This window comes from Temnothorax americanus, unplaced genomic scaffold (genome assembly GCF_048541705.1).
Source record: "Temnothorax americanus isolate GAGA-0224 unplaced genomic scaffold, ASM4854170v1 Scaffold9, whole genome shotgun sequence".
In the NCBI taxonomy this organism is placed as follows: domain Eukaryota; kingdom Metazoa; phylum Arthropoda; class Insecta; order Hymenoptera; family Formicidae; genus Temnothorax; species Temnothorax americanus.
Genome location: NW_027509812.1, coordinates 5,505,050 through 5,521,657, shown reverse-complemented (window position 1 = coordinate 5,521,657; position 16,608 = coordinate 5,505,050). Strand labels below are relative to the sequence as shown.

Here is a 16,608-nt window from a genome sequence, read left to right as displayed (position 1 = left end):
CGCTGATGACGATAATAAGCAGAAGTTCAAAGAACGTGTATGGTATATCATGTGAGTATTGAATGTAAATTTCTATAATACAAGACAGTTGCTGCATCTGGGGCTGCAGTATAGCTACATCTTAATTAGTCTGTGATATAAGACATAGAAGGACGGAGGGCAGTTTAATGAGACTTTACGTGGTCGACGATCACTTGGCACGCACACGAAATCTAAAACCGAGAAGATAGTTAAGAAAATTACTCTCTAGCATGATATATGATTATAGTACGAGAAGGAAAATTGCTTGTTATACTAATAACAGAAAATCTTGTGAAATAATCTTTAATAATTTTAAAGCTGTTAAAATGCAATTAAATAAAAAAGTGTTCTAGATTTTAATATGCTATTTTAAAATTAAATCAATTTTGTGTTATATAAGCAATACTTGATGTTTTTCCAAATGTGTTCTTGATTTATAAATTGATTTGTATTTTTTAAAGACAATGATCTGTTTAATCTTGACGTTGTCACGAGATACTAATAAAACGGAAGGCGTTTATCTTCATCTTTTCTCCAGAATCGCACGAATTCTATGTCGAGAAACATTCATAAATCGTATTTCATTGCGGAACGTAAATGTGCACGCACAGTTGCTCCGTGGGCAGAGAAAGAGGAAGAGAATAAGCGAAAGAGACTGAGAGATGCGGATACGAGCACGGAGCCTTCGTGGCGCATCAGCATTCAAAGTACTCGGTAGAAGGAGGGCGCGGCTCTTCAGGGCAGAAGAGGAACAAAAACCTCCCGAGAGAGCAGGATGTTGCATTAATATTTATACGCGAAAAGAGGGGCTGTTGCGCGGAAGAGCGAAAGGACGAGGTCGGAGGTAGGAGAGGGAGGGTCGAAATGAAATGCAAATGCCTTAACGAGCCACTGAGGGACTACCGGGGCACATCCTAGCCTCGGTCACGAATGTACTCCGCCTCTCATCAACACTTGCGTTATAATACGCTACAACTGGTCCCTTTCATCGTCCACGCATGTTCACGTCAACTCGTCTGTTTATCTTTTTTATTTTCGCGTATTTCTAAAGATTCCCAGAAATACGATCTGGTACTTAATCTGTACTTAATTAATTTCGGATCGTCGTTACGCAAACATGCAAGAAGATTAGTGGCAAAAATAGCTTCTCGTGTAATGGCGCTCCTACCTATGTCTTTCTGTCGGGAGCACAATGAGGGAGAACGACCGAAGACGGTTGTATATCAAGGTTACGACTAAGAAAGCTTTACTCGCACCTAAATACGCAACTAGATCTTCATTACGAGAGAAAACAAATCCCACCAATCTTCAGTGCGCATCGGCAATGTGGGTAGACAATATATATATATATATAACTGTGAGAGATAAGTTATTTGATTATAAATTGAAATTTCGTATCTAATAATCACCTACTTATTTAGTTGTCTTACAAAAAAAACAATTTTTTTAGTCATTATTTTCTGTTATTTTATTCAGAAAATTAAAAACTATAAAGCAAAATAAGAGGATAAAAAGTCAATATGATAAATAAACTTCAAGTTTTTTAATATATACAATTCGGCTAGCTTTTTGGACAGCATTAATTGCGCCGGCACGCGTTCAACTCATCTAATTAAGCTTGATGTATGTAGCAGAACAAGTCCACCATTTAAATATGCAATGCCTGGCTGCATAGGTGCTGCCTGCATATCTAAGATTCTCCACGGGGCGAAAACCACGGAATAGAAGATGGTGGAGAGAAGAAGAAGAAAAAGAAGAAAAAAGAAAGTAAGATGGAAGCGGATGTATGTCGGGCACGTAGCCGCGGGGATTGCCTCGATGTGCCATAGAGGCAATCATGCCGGCAATGCAGAGGCCCATCTTACCGCGTTACCGTCCTGCATATAGCTACCCCCGAGCTATTCCGTATATATTTACTGTCTCCGTGCTTCCACAAACCGTGTTTCCTCTACCGCTCTCTCGTTCCTGCTCGCCATTACGTACCGCACTTCTCTCCGTTTCTCTCAGCACGCACTTACAAGAAAATTCGTGAGATACGGCACGTATCGTTGATCACAGATTTCATTAATGGCCGACGTCGGCAACCCGGCCGTTTAAAGAAAAATTTTTAGTCTCATAATTATATTTTCTTTCCTTTTTTTTTAAATAAGATTTTTATATGTAAAGATTTTATATAATATGTATAAAGAAAAAATTTTGATAAATTAATAAATATATTTCAGGGAAGCTATTGTCAGATCAATTACTTTTATATATAATATATATATTTTTTTAATATATATACATGTATACATATATATATATATATATATATATATATATACAAATCAGTTTAGTCAAATTATATAAATACGTCCAATCGAGAAATTTAATCGGCATTCTTATACGACATTCTCTTTTTCGCGTAGAAAAGTACCAGGCAAACAATGTAATTCGTATATTATTGATATGGAGGGCCCGTCAAAGTTTCGTGAGTCAAATTGAAGGAGTTTCAATATAACCTACCCTTCCACAGAACTGGGGGATTTAGAAGGCCGGTATTAGTAAGTCGCGAGGGTGATTCCAGTGAGGCTCTATGGGAAAAGCTGGGCGGCACGAGGCAGCGGTAGCTCACCAGCGTTTCATTAGCGAAAGATGCTCCCCGCGGAGATGGTGGGGCAAAGAGTGAAGCGGTTTGCCTGCTTCGAACTGGAAGAAGGAGTTGGAACGAGGTGGGTAGAGGCGGGAAAGCGAGATTAGAATCCTGCGCATGGTTGGCAACGTACATGTCGAATAATAACTCACGTCTAACATGAAGTATCTTCCTTTAGAAATATAATGCGCGTGTATCTTCCTTTGGGATTGTTCCCCCTTGTTCACTCGAGGCCTCAACGACGCGATTAAGCCATTATAACATTATGGCGCTCGTAAGGGCATTTATTTTTGACATAACTGTAACATCTTTATTTCAGATGTTGATGTCTAATGTTGGTAATGATAATTATTAATATTTATTCGTATAATGCAGTTGCAGAAATTATTTTAATTTTTAATTAAGTAAAAAAAAAATGTTAGTTCATCAGTTCTTTACATTGCAAAGAAAAATTATCTATTGGTGATTCGATTAATCAATCATCATTATTTCGATATAAATCTTTCCGTTAAAATTCATTAACCAAAACATTTATGATATTATTTAATCTAAAATATTAAGATATATTATAAATGCGTTATGTTTCATTATATAATTTATTATTTATACAATGTGCAGTTTACTTCCTGACTGAAATATCAACTGAGACTTTTTTGCTGAACCAATAATTGATTATTCTATCGTATAGCCTCGGATGTTTTCGCGGTCGTATATCGAGCGACTTTAATCCGAGCTTTCGAATCCTCGCGCGACACTACGGCGCCAATAACATTTACATCGTCGCGAACCGGCGAGACAAAAGGGGGAGCGGATGGCCGAAATACGTCAGCGAAATCGCCACGAGCCGCAGCAGTCGGCATTCACCAGGGTTCCATGACCGTCGGTTCGGCCGTTTCGCAGTAGCATAAATGAGAGGCAAGATTAAACCGGGGGTGACGTACGGTATGTGTTGCTTTACACACGGCCAACCGCTACCATTTTTTGAACTCGCTGTTTTTTCCAAGCTCCGTTCTCTACCTATGGAGGAAAGGTTTAGCGAGGAGAAGGAAGGGTAAACATGCGAAGCTGTTGGAACAATAGATAGGGTTGAATACAGGGAATGCAATGTCCGAAAAGAAGAGCAGAGAAGAAAATAAAACAGCTTAATGGCTAAATAACAGAATTATCTGGATAGAAAGGAGAAACCGTATTATTACAAATAATAAATACAGCGTGTAGTACAACGATAATTATAATGTAATATATGTGATATTACATTAGTCTCATAAAAAATATGCTAATTTAGATTAATGGATTAACATATTAAGTGTCTTATACCTATATATGGCTATATTAACGAAAATTGCAAAGATGGAAAGAAGAAAAGCAGAAAGCTATTATAAATGAAGAACGGTGTATAAGATTTTCGATACATGTGAGCTGAAGACTAGCTACACGCATCGCGAGTGGATCACAACAACATGGAGGAATTATCATCGGACTGGAGGGTATTCATATACATGTCAGCTCGTGGGATTAACTTGTACCATGTAGAGGCGTCTGCCGCCAGCGTACAAAGGCTGCTCATAAGTTTCTGGGAGATACCTGACCAATGAGAATTACGATCTTAGTAGCGAAGGATTCTACGGCACGAGCACATTAGTTTTCTTGGCGTCTTGCTGGCCCTCTCGCCTACATCTATATGTCTACCGGATTATCAAGCGAACCGGATTGGTCCAGCCGCGCCTTTTACTTTGTTTGAGATGCGCACAGATGGCAATAACTCTATCTGCTCTCGTCGATATCTCAGTAAAAATGATAACGTACATCCGGGACGAAACAAGATATTCTTCCTGTATTTGGGATTTACGCTTGGAATAAGAATCATTTGCCTGACTAAAAAACTATAAAATAATGAAGCTCAATTTTTCATCATACACAATTTTATTACGTCTCTTTATTAATATCGTAGCATTATTTCTGTTCTTTAAAACTATTGTGTAATGCATTTTAAATCTCATGGATATATATTTCTCATAATATATTAGACATTATTTTTTCTTTTTTGAACTATATTCATAAATTTACGATATATATTTTTCATCATTTTTGTGATAAAATATATACACATTTATTTCTTATAACTTACTAAAAATAATTTCGAAAACGTGATTAATCAATTACAAATCTCGATAAGATCTCTATGGAGAAAAGACGGAATTAAATGAATTTTATTGGATACTCATTGGTTTAACCATAGATATATACCTGTTCTGATCAATGCAAAAAATACTCTCAGCATTTTTTCACGGAGGCAAAATTTAACGCGGCCATTATGCAGAACGAGTTGTATTGGCAGAGTCTCAATCCCAATTCCCAGGGATAGCTAACTGGTCGAATGGCAAAGCCAAACAAACCTTATTTATGTCTCAATTAAAAACGGGAATGGGATGCACCCTCGATGGAGCGACTCCAGACAATAAAGCAGTCGAAAGAGGGAGGTTGAGCGCATGAGGAGGAGAAAGAGGAGGAGGAGGAGGAGTAAAAGGATGGGTTAGAAAGGTCAGGAGGATGAGCAAGAGATAGGGACGCGAGGAAGCGTCCGAGTGGGACGCAGGACGCCAAAAAGGATCGGGGATGGAGATGGAAAGCCGTGGACTGTTGAACGTCGACCTCTGGGCTCTGCACTTTCCCGGTCTATGGCCGCCACCGAGTAGGAGGGACGCGGAATACCATCGGTTTTGGCTTACGGGGATCCAGCCGTATATCCAAAACTGAACTAAATACACCGAGGGGACACCGAGGTACCGAGGAGATAACGAGCGAATTCGTGAAACGGCCATAGATCAGGCGGCTTAATTATCTCCACGCATCGCTGCCTACCCCTTCTAATCGGCGTCCTACACCCGCATTCGTCCGGAAGCTGGCCTCTTCCAGCCAATCCACGAACGTCGACTCTTCATGTATAAAGAGGGATTTATTGCCCTAAAGCCGAATCATATGTACGTAAAGTAAATGCATTGTGTCCATGTGGCAATTACATGCCATATGTATACATGTACATACATATAATGCAGTCTTAATAATAATAAATTATACAATATATAATAATTAATTATATACAACTATAACGTATAATTATACATACTAAATCATTAAAGTCATATTCATTTTAATAGAACATATTTAGCTTCGTTAACTGGTTCGGATCAAAGTTTTTTATATAAATTGTGATTTTTACGTTATATAATCCGATGGAAGTTGGGCAAAGATATTTTTCTAACAATTTTTTCTTCTTCGTTACAAATATATTTTTTACTTTCTGCGTAAAAATTTAAACATATCCAAAAATTTATTTCATTATCTATAAAATAGATATTATATATCCATATGCATTGTTGCTGCAAATGTTATAAAAAACATTGTGTCATCTTACAATTCGGCGCCTTGAAAAGTTTATGCAAATCAAGTATCTATGTATAGTGAACATACGTACATCGCGCCGTCGTCTTTATTTACACAAGTATCACGAAGAATCTCAAGTTTATTCCCACTTCGGCTGTATGTTTGTACGCAATAAGATATATTGATATTCCTCCCGTCTAAACCCTTCTTTTCCACCCCCTTCCATCGCCGCGCCGCCAGTTCCGGCACGGCACCAACTCTCGTTCCTTTTTATCTCCGTAGAGTTTCCACCCCATCAGCCTCACCCTCGAAACCCCCGCCACCCTATCGCACCCCTGCGTGCGCGCCGTTCCCTTCGCCCTCATTCCGCTACCGGCACGAACCGTATCCGATCCACCCCGGTCCCAGCCAGTCCCCTACCCTCCAGCGAAGCGCCACGGCAGTCATGGCGGCAGTTACGGAATCAATAAAAGTGGTGCTCATGCGCCTCAACTGCCGTCGCTACTGCCGTCCGCTGCCACCTCCCACCCCTTCGCTTCCTCCCCTCCTCGTCCAACGACTTCACCGCCGTTTCAACCCATCCCTCTCTTTTCATCCCGTTGCCCTTCGCTATACCTCGCTCTCTTGATTCTTCCTTCACCCCCCCCCATGCCACCATCATGCACCGAGATCCCTCTCGCCACCGCTATGGATTCCGTTCTTTCCCCTCAACCTACGACTTTGAATCGCGCCAACTTCCATCTCCCTACCCCCTCCTACTCCTCTTGATGTATCCGTCTTTCCTGAAACTACGGCTAAAACTATACAACGAGCACGTTCTGTACCGGGTGTCTCGGCACACATAATCTCCTTTCGTTATTTCTTACATCTTGGGATACGCCGTACAGCGCAAAACACTCGAATGTCTTAGAACGCGATTTTAAAGTTATGCCACGGAAGATTCATGTCGGCACACAGTCTTTGTCCCGCGGATATTCGCGCACACGTTACTAAATATCGATCATGCTTAAATCCAGCACGAATATATCGAATCCCTGCTAATTTACATTGAAATTGGTTCAGTCGTGTCGAATTTATTCGAAAGCAATGGAAAGCGCATCAATGATGGATGAATGGAGCTGGTATGTATGTACATACATGTATATATATTTAAATTCGCGTTAAAAATATTTTTTTGTTGTCAGATCGAAATTGAATAAAATCCCTGATTTATGCCACGAAAAACGCAGCGCAATTTATAAAAGCGCATGTAACAATAAAAATATATATAAAAAAAAAAGATTTTTCTCTTGTCGGTTCACTTGTACTGCAAAATTAATTCAAACCAATTTTACATACAATTTTTTAAAATTTATATGAAATTTCTCACTGTGCGTAAATTATCCGAAATAGAATTTACGAATTTACGAGCTTGTAAATTCAATAACATTTAGGCGGGAATAACAATAGAATTTTAGCGATTCGTTCACATCTTGCGGCTAAGCGAAGCGTTCCATTAATTTCATGAACATCTAATTAATTAACAAAAGTAACAATATATAGGTTTATCAGGATGACTATTCATTTTCCATTATCCTGATAAACGAAGCATAGTCCTGCGACGGTAGGTTTTTCCGTGGCGCGGGAGGCTGCGGATGCGGGCAAGCGCGGGCAGGTAATGTCGGGATAATGTTTCACATAAACTGTAGTGGGTCACATGTAGTGGTTTACATTGACAAGAACGTTTGCAAGTATTCACCACTTTGGATTTTTATTATCTTTGAATATGCGGAATAGTCCAAATTAAAAGACACTATTTTTATTCATAAATGTCATCGTGCATATCTTAACAGATTCAATCTCTAATTAAAATTTTTTATTCTAACTAAATACTATCAATATTATGGCATATAAAAAAGATTTAAACAAAAAGTATATAATGTTTTCTTCTATAAAGCTTGTGAAGCAACTTTACGTATATTTGATGATTACAATGACATTCGTTCAGAGTCAAGATTTAATTTCAAAATTCTGTTCTAATCCCTTAATGTGTACTTGAACAGTTAACAAAAATGCGTCTTTTATTTTAAAATATTTTCTAAATTTAATAAAATTGCAAATTGACAAATGTGTTTGCAAACATTTCCTTATGATAAGTATTAGCTACTGACCAAATATACGTTATTATTCAAAAAGTATTATATACATTAGGTAACATATTATAACTTATTGATTATTTTTTATTTTTCCAAAAAGTGGCAATAATAAACTTTCAGCCTAAGAAAGGTTCAATGCGTTATTCTATCCTTTAAGTTAACGAAGCAATGGCGATAGTTTTATAATTTTGTATTATTAATAAGTCTCCAATCACTTGTCATCCGCAAGCACATATTAAGTGATGCCAATCTGCTCAGAATAATTGTATCATATGTAAATTGTTCATGCTGTGATTTACATAATAGTTTTACACAGTAGTCTGTTCTAATTAACGTATAATTGAAAGGTTCACGTGATTAATACAAAATCTACTTTCGTGCCCGCCGGAAGAAAATAGATCCCACAAATTATCTCGCCAGCAGTATTTTATCTCATTTTTATGCTTTATAATAACCCTTGAAGGTATTTGGTTCGTTTTTTATACTAATATGTTACGTTGTAATTAATAACAATGAATCTCTATTAATAAGATAAATTTTATCCGGACGTATAAAATATGCGGAGGCGGACTCGCCACTCGGATACCCGATAAGAATAGTATGCGTGGACACGGTTTTTGCTTTATTATCGTAAATTTTATTCGCGACGGTTGACGACGGCCTCATCTTGCATCGCTTGGTGCAAAAGGCGGGAGGGAGGGGAGTCGCGTTTTAAGGATCATCTCTGGTAAATAGCTCTTTGCGAATAGCGCCAGAATCTCCGTGTTGCAGGAAACACCGAAAGAATGTTTAGCCCGCTAGCAGAAGAGGTCGAAACGGACGACCCTTTCACGGTGAATGGGTCGTACTCTCGAGCGAAATAGGCCATAGCTGCAGCAACCAATGGGCAATGCAACCCTAGCGAAGTATAGTGAGCACGTCTGTGTATAGCTTGCGGACACGGTGGAAGAGCATACCGGCATGGTGCACCGTACAAGTACGTATATACGCAATGGCCGAGTGGTGTGTGCGATATGGTGTTTTATCTTAGAGGCAACCCTCAGGGTTTCCTGCTTCGGAGAGAAGTTGTGTTGCTAGCCGCGTGCCGCGGTGGAGAGCGCCTATCCTAACTGAGGCGATAAATGCTCTTCTGTGCTGGCACAGCTAAAATCTCGGCTTCTATTTAACCACGTGATTCATAAATAATGCAAGATCTCGCCTAGAGTTTACCAATGACCTTCTTTCGCCTTTGTCGGGCAGTAGTTGAACCCTCGGTCAGTAACATCTTCGGAAATCCTTATTTCCACCTTTATGATCTGACCCCGAGATCTTGAGAAGAAATTGCAATTATCACTTTATTTCAACGTCTCTTTTTCTTAATATCAATTTATGACGTGATATGTAAATATATATAATATCTTGTAAAAGTGATCGTTAGACTCGGAATATGAAAATCACGTTCAGTGTACAAAGAAAATATAAATTTCATTTCTTATTGTTCTTTTTACCCTATGTGGCTGTTTAAAAGTAGAATAAGATTTTGAATAATTCAAACATTGTACAGCGTATATAAATTCATAACGCGCAAAACATTAAGCTTAACTGTAATCCACAAAAGATTATGCACAAAGATCCCGGGCCTCATTTACATTATGGCCGTTCGAAACTTCAGCATTTAAATAACAGCGTTTAAATGACCTGCATACGCACGGAGCAATAGTGCTTAACATGCGTACAAATCAAGTCAACACATCCAATATTTTTGCGGTAAATTTATTGTGTGCATCTAAAACAGTCGTTATTGTCGGTAAGAATTTCAAATAACGCGTGGGTTTATCTTGCAAGACGCGATTTTACCTATGCTGTATCACGCACAAAATTATTTGCATGGTGTAGTCGTTGTCAATGACTACTATCGTAAATCAATGATTGTACTTCCGAGCAATTAACTTTTCAAACCCACGCAATTGTACTCGTTAAAGTAAGTCCGGTTACTATATAGTCGAGGCGCAGTAACGTTACACCTACGTCAGTGAGAAGGATCTTGTGACACTCATGTACCGGTACGTTATTCTAAAAGCACGCCTACTATTACCAGCTATAATAGTGTCCATAAGCGTCTGCTCTTGTTGTAGCTGATCTAGAACGACCATTTTGCAAGGATCATCTTACTATACGGGACAGTAAGCTAATTATGAGACTATCAATCACTACAAACGCAGGTATTCTCCTATATACGATATTATTACAGATCATGCACCGGTAACGCTTCGATTTCATATTCTAAAGAGAATGTCATATATTCGGACTGCTTTTATTTCGAGTAAAAAAGTATATCCTACAGTCGAATTTTCCAGTCGAATTTTTATCAAAATAATTGATAATATTTTTTCTCGCCTCCTTTGATGCTCGGCGCAAAGCAGGTATAGGCGTCTTGTAACTCGTAACTCAGAGTACACCTTTTATGAGAAAATTCAAGGTTTAAAGGAGCTTAAAAAAGCGATTCTCCCGCTCGGAGATCGCAGAACGGAATTAGATTTAAAGGATCAGAAAGTCATTGTTCCTACAGACGAAGGCTAAAAAATCGACAAAAGGGCTACACCGTTCACGTAACGGTGCTTCTAGCTTGTATTGTTATTTCTCAGATGGTTTTTTATAACCACTCCGACGTTGCCGTCCGTCTGGAAATAAATTTTCGACTATTTTACGGCAATTTGAGCGGTACCGTTGATTTTTACATCAATATTTTTACAACGAAATATTGTACCACTAACCGAGAGAAAAGCAGAGTGAGAAAAAGAAAAGAATTTATCAAAAAAGTAAAGTAAATTACTGCAAGGCCAAACATCCTATCCTTTACCGATTGATTTTACCGTGAAAATTTATTTATTTTTTAGTTGTAATGTATCACCCAATCTGCCTTGAAAGTGAGGACGACTGCACGTATATTGGAGCTGCGGCATATATCTACATGTTTATAATTTGAGTTTATAACAGAAAAATAACAAGAAAGTTATATTTGTAATTTTTGGAGAATTTTATATTACGGCGTTTAATGTAAATTAAGAAGCAAAAGCTCAAGAATAACAATAGAAACTTCAATTAAAATTAATCACAAAATATGCATATTACATACATATGCGTATCTAAATAAATCGCAAACTTCGTATACTTTGATACAAATGCCTATTTAACAGACATGGCAATCATAAATAACAAAAATTGAATATTTTGTACACCCGTTAGATCAACCTATACACAAATTAACCTGTATAGAATAACGGTCGTGATAGGATGCCGCGAGAGATGTATAGGCAATCTTGCAAATGAGAATCGTGAGTAACGGCGAACATTAACGCCGTCTGCGCCACTATACCCTCCTGTAAGGAAGAGCGTGAGCTTGTAGCTAAAAAGTATATACGCGTTTTTATGTCTCGGTATAAGAAGACTTTTTCTAGATAATGGTCTGCCATTGATATTTTTTATACCACCGTCTCAAAGAGAGGGAGAGAAAAAGACAGCGGTTTGCATAAGAAAAGACATTTTACGTTTTACAATATTAACATAGGTACTGTAGTTCAATTATTATTTTGCACCCACATTCAAATGAGAAATGCCATATAGATTGACATAAAAAATTAACAAAAAAATTATATAAATGTTTGTGTTCTCAACAAACTAAATTAAAACGTTTACTTTTAACAGTGTATTCTAAAAAATAAATAGATAATTTAATTATGCATTCTTTCATTAGAATAGGTGAACATTTTTGTTATTATGTTAACATTTTAATAATTTTGAAGTAACTGCTTATGTATGACATATCAATACATTTCTTTTTTTTATTAGAGTTGATATGAGCGTTAATCGATTTAAATTTTGTGCAATGAATTTATACCGTTTAGGATATCTTGTTCTTATTAAATGTTTGATTAATGAAAACTTTTAACAAAACAAAAAGATTAATAAATGTTTTCGCGCGAATATCAATACTGTGCCGGTCATCAGTCTTCGTACGATAAAAAGTATTATTTTAGTGACACGATAGTGTGAGAATGTTAAAGGTTATCAGTGTTTCACGCCGTTGACGAAATTCTATCATAAATCATGCGCCACAGCGATTAGTCGTCTTTACCGGATAAAAAAGTAATCGCTCAACTTTCACGCTCTAGACGACAACGCAATTATTTCAACAAATCTCACACACATGAGAGATTTATGTCCGCTTCAAAATTAAAATACTCATTTTTTCAATGCTCGAGCTATCTCTCCCGTCGCGACAAAAGCGAAGAGAGAAAGAAAAAGTTTGCATCTTTATACCAATAAATCTTTGATACGCTTGCATCTGTTGCAAATGGAAATGCAATTTCGTTTAATAATCGCGGTCTAAAAATATTGCGATTAAACGAGACGGAAATAATAGAACCACCTCGTAATTATAATAGTTCGCTATAATTGCAAGCCCTTGTCGTCAGCTAACAAGTAATTACTGACTCCAGAACTCTACTTACTTTCGCGTGGTGCTGTGTGTGGCTTACACTACAAAAACCTCTCAGTCCCTTCACAGGGAGTTTGCACTTATGAGTAGGACACGTACATACATGATAATGTTACGAACAAGCACAGATTCAAGGGAAACCGTAATGCACGAACAATGTTTAGAATACCGCATAATCCTCCTGCGTCTTGCGACTAATTGTGAATATCATCGCGTTACTTTTATGAGAGAGAGAAAGAAGAGCATCACTATATTACCCAGTTAAATTAAAAGGTTGTACAAAATTTGGGAAATATTTATTACATTATCTATATGTATGAGCAAAATGACGCTATAAAATTAAAAGTACTATTCTTCAAAAAGTGAGTGACATTAATTATTTAAATTAATTATATTTATATTAAATATATGAGATATAAGAACAGAACGTGTGTTTAATCGACAAGGATTTAAGTTATCACAATTCAATTCGGTCGTACAAAAGGAAAGGAAACGCAACGGTAATTCTATAATTCCAGAACATAGAATAATGGGCACTGATGATAGAACTATAGACTGCGGCTCCTCGACAACGTGAGCGATGGGGATGGGAAATCGAACACACCGTGCCTAAACTGCGGTCTACTTCACACGAATGCTTCAAAGCATTCTTCTTTTCCTTTCTCTTAATGAAGAAAGAAAAATAAGAACGCTTCAAAACATCTGCAGCGTTAAACGGACTGCAGCCCTAGTCAGCCTCTACCTCCACTTCATCCCCACAATTCATGTTACCGGGGAAGCTGCAATCCCATTCTGGTATCACTAGCACTGAGTGCGCGTAATCCTGTGTGACATAAAAAATTATAAGTATTCGTGCATTACGGCAAATGATAATAAACTCTAGAGCCTATTCATTTCACAAGGCAATAGATTAATATAATATAATGAATTCGTTCATTTGTAATATACATTATGTTACGTTAATTATCTTTTATTTTATTTACATTTGCAAAAAAATTTATGCAAATCTATTGCCTCGCATTGAAATTAAAAAATATAACTCACCGGCCCCGATGCGCAACAGCGGAGTAGTTGTTGATCCCCTGCGTCGATCTGTAACACAGAAAATATTTTTACATTAAACCCGTGTCTAAAATAATAATCAATACTTGAAGTAAATAATTATCGCGCCAGCGGTTCCATATTTCCGCATTAACTCGTTCGCATAATTAACGAGTGCAAGTAATATTATACCGTGCGAATAAGAGAGACGCGACGTTCGCAATGTCTCTTCTTGCACACGGAGCTGGATCGAACTCCGAAATTACGCCGGAGTTAAACGGTATCGTACGAGAGTTAATGAGTATCGTGTAATGGACGGAGTCGCGCTTGAGAAATTGGCGGAATCTGCCATCCGTCGCAGGACTGACAGGACAGCGAAATAATGAACGCGCAACAACACTACTCACCCCACGGTTGCTCCGCCGTCGCCCGATGCCTTCCCGGCCCCGTTCTCCTCTCCTCGATCCTCGTCCGTTGGTCCATTATTGTCGCACTCACTCACGACGCGACGACGGACGTTTACGAGCGAAAATCGACGATATCGTGTCTTATGATCGCGCGACATCAAAGGCGCGGCACTCCCGTTATTATTCTCGCGACGCGGCGCGTACTTAATTACACGGCGACGGAAGAATTACGTCGCGGTCGGAGAAACCACGAACGAAACTGTACGATCCGCTTGACCCCATGACGCCGCGCCGTCATCCCGCGCGCAGGTAGACGCGACAAGCGAAGCGAAGGTGGCGGAGAGAATTTCGTAAATCGCGCACGGCCAACTTCACTCGCCAGGAGCAACCGTCGCGAGAACGCGATTACGCGATTACGCGACTTTGATTAACTACGCGCAATTAAATCATCGATTTTTTAGAACATTATGATGTCTGTCCTCCACGATCAGTGAATCGTCAAACACGATTAAATATGAGGTTAAATCGTTAATAGATACTGTCGCTAATTAAACACGTCGCGGCTCGCGGCTCGCGGCGTCACTCGATTTCGGGGTCCAGCACTCGTATTCTTTATCCGTGTTCCGAAAACGACGGACGGCCACTTCATTCTGAAATCGAGTGACACGACGCGTATTTAATTACACTTGGGCATTGGGCTGCGTTCGCTCTTTGGGTGCTTTCGTGCTGAAAGCATCACTCCATCTTATTTCAACACGTAATGAGCAATAAAAGATAGAGGGAGCTTTCCAGCAAGCGACACAACTCGACACAATTATCGTTTTATCTTTGTTGCTCATTACCAAAAAAGGAAGATAGAACGATGCTTGTGTCGACCTGTGTCGCTTGCTGGAAAGTTCTCAGACTGACGCGAGGACTGACGCTTTCAGCACGAAAGCGCCCAAAGCGCGAACGCAGCCTTTAATTATACGGCGACGAAAGAATTTCGGCGGATAAGCTGTATATACGATCCGCTCATCGCCCGTGACAGCCGTGACGATGACGTCCCACGTCCCGCAGGTAGACGCGACAAGTGAATCTAACATGGCGGTCGGCGGAATTTAGCAAATCGCGCGCGCGGGCCGCGGCCGGCCGGCGCGGCCAACTTCACTCGTCAAGAGCAATTGTCGCGAGGGCGCTACTTACTGCTCCCACACTTGTACTACCCACACAACGAATAATATTGAGATTACTTTTACGTGTTGCAATATAAGCGACGTAAGAGGGAATAAATTGATGAGTTAAAATCGAAGATCAAAGAGAAATATCCGCGGAGCACGCGACCAACCGAAAATAATACGATCGCTACTTTATCAATCACAATGCGATTTTGGTTAATTGCAATTAAATTATTATCAATTTATGAAAACATTGTGTCTATCCCGCCCCACGATCGCCAAATCGTCAAACACGATTAAATATGAGGTTAAACCGTTAATAGAGTCGCTAACACGTCGTCGCGGCGTCACTCGATGTAGAGTCCGTGGTCCGTTCGATCCTTTATCCGTGTTTCGAAAACGATGGACGACGGCCACTTCATTCTAAAATCGAGCGACACGACGTTACGTGAGACGCGAGACGCGAATCGAGTTGACGGTTGAGAAAAGCGAAATCAATCGTCCGAAAGAACGTAATAGAAAGTCAGTAGTCACTATTATCGAATGCGACATACCTCGGCATCCGTATCTAATTCCGCGAAGCACATGTATTAAATAAACATTCGATATATTAGGGCTATCGCACAAAATTGCATAGGCTGCATAAGCATAGCATAAAGCCGTCGCGCTGGACCAATGAACATCTTATATAAATCCAATATGGCGACTTTATGCTGGATGCTTATTGGCTATGCATTTTGTGTGCGATGGCCTCGGGTTCTTTATCCGTTCCGAAAAGGACGGAAATTTTATTCTGAAGCTGCGCGACACAACGAGAGACGCGAATCAAGTTGACGGTTGAGAAAAGTGAGACCGATTATCCGAAAGAATGTATAATCGAATGCGATATATGTATACCTCGCGGTATCTGTATAAATTCCGCAGAGCACATGTAAAGCTGGTTCTACAATTAGTCGTGTGTATAGTCGGATGTCGGAACGTAACCGATGATACAATGAGAAAAATTCGTTATCGAAAAAGAAATTCTCTCATTGGGCCACCCGACATACGACTGATTGTAGAACCGGCCTTAAATGAACATTCGATGTATCACAGTTTTCTGTAATCTGAATAATCGGACCTGGCGATTCGTATATAATTACTCCGCGATGCGATTCGCGAGCAACCGTCAGAAATCAGAACGGGCCGCGGGCGCCGCGGTAACATATGAGCAGTGGGAATAGAGAGGGGTAGGCTTTATACACGTATATCCGGCATACCGAACTAACCGACCGCGCACCGTGTGTATTCACCTTACCCCCACTCTGTCCCCACTACTCGTGTTTACCGCGGCGCCTGTGGCCCGTTCTGACGT

At 39.3% G+C, this 16,608-nt stretch overlaps 1 protein-coding gene and 1 long non-coding RNA gene across 9 annotated transcripts in view; one reads left to right on the top strand and one right to left on the bottom strand.

Annotated features, from left to right (window-relative positions):
* The window catches only part of LOC143908202 (uncharacterized), a 371,145-nt gene that overhangs the window by 237,226 nt on the left and 117,311 nt on the right, over positions 1-16,608 (top strand). The window lies entirely within an intron of this gene.
* Positions 1-16,608, bottom strand: part of LOC143908208 (uncharacterized) — an 86,621-nt gene that overhangs the window by 39,787 nt on the left and 30,226 nt on the right. For 3 of the 6 annotated variants that reach the window (XR_013260062.1, XR_013260061.1, XR_013260063.1), the window contains exon 2: positions 13,694-13,741. The exons of 1 other annotated variant lie outside the window; for it this stretch is intronic. This is a non-coding gene — a long non-coding RNA (uncharacterized LOC143908208). Of the gene's footprint in view, positions 1-13,693; positions 13,742-14,097; positions 14,692-16,608 lie in introns of those variants that run through there. 2 more of the 6 variants (XR_013260059.1, XR_013260060.1) reach the window with 1 other exon arrangement.